The sequence below is a fragment of the Danio aesculapii genome, chromosome 11, assembly GCF_903798145.1.
Source record: "Danio aesculapii chromosome 11, fDanAes4.1, whole genome shotgun sequence".
NCBI lineage: Eukaryota > Metazoa > Chordata > Actinopteri > Cypriniformes > Danionidae > Danio > Danio aesculapii.
The window spans coordinates 887535-893607 of record NC_079445.1 but is presented as its reverse complement, the minus strand read 5'-3'; positions in this window follow the sequence as shown (position 1 = coordinate 893607).

Sequence of the window (6073 nt, the reverse complement as noted above, 5' to 3'; positions counted from 1 at the left end):
ATTGCTTTTTTTTAATATGTAAATTAAAACGAAAGCTCATTTTTGTTCTATTTAAAGATGATTAAGAAGGAAAAATATCATTCAAAAACACACCGTCTCCATTTTAAGTGCTGTAACGTTACTGTAGGGTATAATGTGCACCACACAAGACAATCCAGAACCACATTCTGCACACATTACAAAGTTCTGGCTGCAGACTAAGAGGATACAGGGACTTGACTGGCCTGCCTGCAGTCCCGACCTGTCTCCAATTGAGAATGTGTAGTGCATTTTGAAGCACTATAGCTACAATGTTGACCCCGTACTGTTGTCCACTTGTTTGCAGGAAGAACGGGACAAAATTACACCTAAAACTCTTCATAACTTGGTGTCTTCAGTGTCTTTAAGAGTTGTGAAAAGAAACGGCAACATTACAGTGTGTTTATTTAGGGGAAAAAACTATAAAAATCATCATGAGGAATAATAATTCCTTATTTAATTATAATAATTAATGTTTGTTCTATTGTCCGCAATGAAATACGAGTCAAAGTAAATGTAGAAATCAGTACTTTCTTCTTTTTATTTGCATTTTCCATACTACCATTCCATTCCATACTGATTTGAAGGTGTATATAAAGATGATTACACACAATATCTATTTTAAGTGCTGTAACGTTACTGTAGGATATGATGTACAGCAGGCATGATGATTCCTGTGACCTGATGGTGGATTAATAGATGCCCTGATGGATTCTGTCCAGAGAGTTTAATTAATCTCCTTCAGCAATTACCTCTTTAATAGTCCCAGAGGAGCTCCAGTATTTAACTACATCTGAGTGTGAAGTGGAACAAAAACACTTTAGTATAAGTAACAATTCACACTATTAACTACTGTCAATTATTAAGATATTAACTCTTTAATATTGCTTATAAAGTATGATCTAATTCTACATCACCAATCCTACCCAATACCTGAAACCAGCTACTACAGTACCTTACTAAATATTAATAAGCAGCTAATTATTGATTTATTAATCAAATAGTCTTAGTTAATGGTTTGTTAATAGCAAGAATTGTACATTAAAATAAAACATGATTTATTTTTCAGGCAAGCTATTTAACATAAATACACTCATCCTTTTTTTTAAAGCAAAGCATTGCTTCATGTTCATTTCATTCACTCAAGTAAACGTATCTCAGAATGACTATATAGCTTTATTTTAAGGGTTGATTAAGGTTAAGCAGCAAATTGGTAGTTTATTAATCTAATAGCGTTAGTTAATGCTTTGTTAATAGCCTGAAATATAGATTAAAATAAAGTGTGACCAAAAAAAAAAACATGATTTATTGATCAGGGAAGCTATTTAACAAAAATACACTCACAAATGCAAATACTCCATGGACAATTATATGCATTTAAATGCCTATATAAACCTTTATAAAGATAAAGCTACTGTATTTAACAAAAATACACTCATAAATGCAAATACTCCACGTAAACTGTTCATCTCATCGACTGCATTTGCAAATGTAATGTTTTTTTTTTGTTTATGTTTAACTGATATTGATTCATCTCCGAGGTTGCACTGTGGATTTTAACATTCTGCCGTTCCCTGTGGCCCACATACACTACCACCGCTGTGATATAATAGCCTGCGCTTGTGGATCCAATTGGCATGTTAAATGTGGTCTGGGTGGGGGGTTGATCAGGGACCAGACATTTGGAGGAGTCTCAGTGCTCAGCCAATGACAGATGTGCTGGAGGTAATTCACTTCAGGCGCTGCACGTCCTATAATTGTAAATCTGTCTCAATAGTGCTCTATATATCAGAGCCAAACCTGAGAGTGACGAATGCACTCAAATTCATGCACACTGAAAAGCACATTATTATTATTTTTCTCTTTAAGGGCAAATCAACATTGGTGCTTTTAAAAATCACACACACTGGACGAATGTCCTAACATTCTTAAATCAACATACATTTATTGCAGAAGCAAAATAACATCAAATTAGTTTTCTGAAAATGTGTCAAAATTACGCTCGAAACAAAAATAAAGATCAGCCAGTGGAATTAATAGTTTGAGTCTATACCGCTGCTGTTCATTTTTCAAGCAAATCATACTATCTTTCCTCATCGTTCTTCATTTCTTTCATCATTTTGCTCAAGTTAATATCTTAATCTTATGGTTTGATTAGGAATAGGTTTGATTGTAACAATGCATTGTGTCTCAACAAACAAATATTAAGTGAGGTTTATTAATAAACTAATTTCGAGAGGATCACGTGCTTATGATTTATCACAGCCGGTCTCATATTAAGCTAATCAGTATCATCCAATCATATGAGCCATAAGCTACTATAAATAACCACAGTTTTCAGTCCACTTTATCTCCGTTTGGAAGAAACCCCCCTTCCTCCCCATTCTCCTCCTTCACTTTAGATCGGGCGGCACGGAGGCCCAGTGGTTAGCACTGTTAGCCCCACAGCAAGAACACTGCCAACCCTGGTCCTGCCAGGTCGGTAGGTGTTTCTGTGAGGAGTTCGTATGTTCTCCCCGTGTCCGCGTGGGTTTTCCCCGGGTTCTCCGGTTTCCTCCCACCATCCAAATATATACATCATGCATAACAATGAAACATTTGTCTAGCCCCCTTTTTTTTCCTCATGTGTTCCCTTAGCTACTGCAGACGGGGAGTTCTGAGATCCACCGAGCTCAGGCTCCCCTCTCGCTCTGCAAACGGGAGGAAGCCCCGGGCTCGAGGATCCCTTGACAGCATGCCAAACAAGCTATTGATGAATCATCAGCTAAGTGTGAACTCTTGAAAATCAGAATGTAATTATTAATAAAATAATTAATCCAATAATTGATAAAAGCATTAATAAAATAAAAGTTTCAACGCTTTTAAAGGGACAGTTCACACAAAATTTAAATGAATTTCAAACCCATTTTGCTGTCTTTGCTCTGCTAAACACAAAGAAAGATGTTTGGAGAAAATGTCAGAAACCAAACACATCTCAAGAAGAAATTCTAGGTTATTTAGACCCAAACTGGGTAAAACATGCAATAACCCAAACATTTGATTAAATTTGGTCCTATTAATTTAATTAGAAAAAATAAATAACTCGGAGTTATTTAAGGTACCAACCTTTAAGAGAGTTTGAGTGAGTTTAATTAATCTCCTTCTGCAGTTAACTCTTTAATATTCCCAGTGGAGCTCCAGTATTAAACTACATCTGAGTGTAAAGTGGAACAAAAACACTTTAACTAACAATTCACACGATTAACTATACTGTCAGTTATTAAGATGTTAACTGTTTATTATCGCTTATAAATTCAATTCATCTTTATTTCTATAGCACGTTTACAGTGTAGATTGAGTCAAAGCAGCATAACATAGAAGTTCTAGTAAACTGAAACTGTGTCAGTCCAGTTTTCAGAGTTTAGTTTAGTTCATTGCAGTTTAATTTTCACTGCTGAAAGTCTGGAGCAAATCCATCAATGTGCAGCACCACTAGTCCCAAAGTTCTAAAGTATGATCTTATTTTACATCCCTAATCCTACCCAAAGAAAGAAAAGAGCAAGGGATGCAGCGATAGGTTTAGTGCATACAGTACAGTAGGTCTAAAAATGACTGAGGGCCACAGTTCTGCACAGTTTTGCTCCAATCCTGATCAAACACAGCAGATAAATAAATAATCAAGGTGTTGAAGACTACTAGAGACTATTAATCAGGTGTGAGTTGGGGGTGTTTGGAGCTAAACTCTGCAGAGCTGTGGCCCTCCAGGAATTGCTTTTGAGAGGGCACAAAATACACTTCAACTGACTAGGCCAGCTTGCTGTTGACTGAATGACACACCCACCCCCTTCCCTAAACCCAACCGATAGTGTTTTCAGAAGGAAAGTAGACAAAAAGAAAAGTTGTTGTGGCCATTGTTGTTGTGGCCGTTAACCATTTTTTGGTGTTTTTTTTGCCAACTCAAACTCCGTCATCGCGGTCAGCTCAGCTCCATGCCCCAAGTCCATTGGTGTATGCGCTGTGCAAACTGGTAACACCGGAAAAGTCGTCCGTTCGAAGGTAAGCTGTCAGCTGGTAGCGCTAAAGGGAACAGAAGCCATTGGTGGCATCATACCGCCCCATAACATAACATACCTTTGGCTACATATTTCATGCTCTCCATAAATGTAGACAAGGGTACGTATCCACAATGAGCCTGTGTTGAATAAATTAGCAGTGTATGCTGTTTGTTTCTGCTTTTGAATTGCATTATGGGATCTTGTTCTTTCCTCCAACAATATTTAATCTTGAAAGGTTAAAAAAGTGACTTTTATTGTCATGTGCAATAGTTTAAAGTGATATACTGTCATCTGTGTTGGTATTGTATATTACACTACAAAAACTGCCTGTACTTTTTCCAACCCAGGATCATTACAGATACTTACCCAGGACTACATTTCTGGGGAAAGCAAAATACGAAACTGGAAATACGTCTCCTTGCAGTTTGCTCACAGTTTTTGTTTTTACAAATGCACCAGACGTCACTGTGTATGTGTTTTTATGATCTCAAATTTCTCTCACGCATCCTCTTCTCATGTATATCCACCAGAGGCAACAAAATACACTTCAGCTGACTGGGCCAGCTTGCTGTTGACTGAATGACCCACCCTAAACCCTTCCCTAAACCCAACCGATAGTGTTTTCAGAAGGAAAGTAGAAAAAGAAAAGTCGTTGCGGTCGTGTGATTTAACCGTTTTTTGTTTTTTGTTGCCAACTCTAACTCCGTCATCACGGTCAGCTCAGCTCCATGCCCCAAGTCCATTGGCGTATCCGTTCGAAGGTAAGTGGTCAGCTGGTATCGCTAAAGGGAACAGAAGCCATTGGCGGCATCATACCGCCCCATAACGTTCATTTTAAAGACAAAATGCAGCCAAACACACCTCTGACTACATAATTTATGCTCTCCATAAATGTAGACAGGGGTACGTATCCACAATGAGCCTGTGCTGCATAAATTAGCAGTGTATGCTGTTTATTTTTGCTTTTGAATTGCATTATGGGATCTTTATCTTTCTTCCAACAACTTTTAACCTTGGAAAGTTGTAAAAAAGGGACTTTTATTGTCATGTGTGATAGTCTGCAGTGCTATATTGTCTGTGTTGGTGTTGTATATTACGCTACAGAAACCTTGTAATAAACTACAGCTCATATTCTGTTATTTTACACACTTATTTCTCTAGATATTAATTCTTATATATTATATTATCATTTCAAACTACTAAAATGTCAATAAAATTCCCTTTGTTAAACTGTAGAGTTGAATTTTCAACATCAAAAGTGGACAGAGCAGAGATCAACATCCCATAATGCAATTCATAATCACAAATAAACACTTATGAATCACAAAATACCAAAACTCTTAATTATCAGATATTTTTACAGTGTACCTCTACGCTTAATCCTCAAAGAAACATTTTTCAATTCTTAGATAAATGTTATTCAGTATATTTAACAGTTTATTTCTCTTGTGAAGCCCCTGGCTGGACACACGATGTTGATAATGTCAAATTCTGCTCTCCTTGTGGAAACAGTTGCTCCTCAAATGTAGGCAAATCCTGACACACACACACACACACACACACACACACACACACGCACACACACTGCCTGCTCTTATCAGTGCTCTGCACATGGCAGGTCAGGATAGCCATTGTTATCTAAGGCGTTTATCCAAATGATTTAAATTGCATCTTGATATTATCCACATGCCGCAGTCAAATTTACAGAACATCTAATCTGTGCCTTTCTCTGCTCGTTCTGCTAAAGTATCGGCCTGTAAAGCTTTCATGATGACACTAAAGAGGATATACGAGGAAACCATGATGAGAATTTAACAACAATACTGCCAGAGCCGCTGTGATGTGTGAAAGAGGGATGAAACAGCATTGCTTTTTTTTATTTATTGACGTCACATTTCTGACTGGCCTTGTATTTTCTTCTGGTCGTTATGTCATTACAAATTTCCTTTTATTTGATACCTGTTTCGAGGCTTTTCACAGTCACTGCTGTTAAAGTGAAGTAATCTTCTCATTCTTTATTG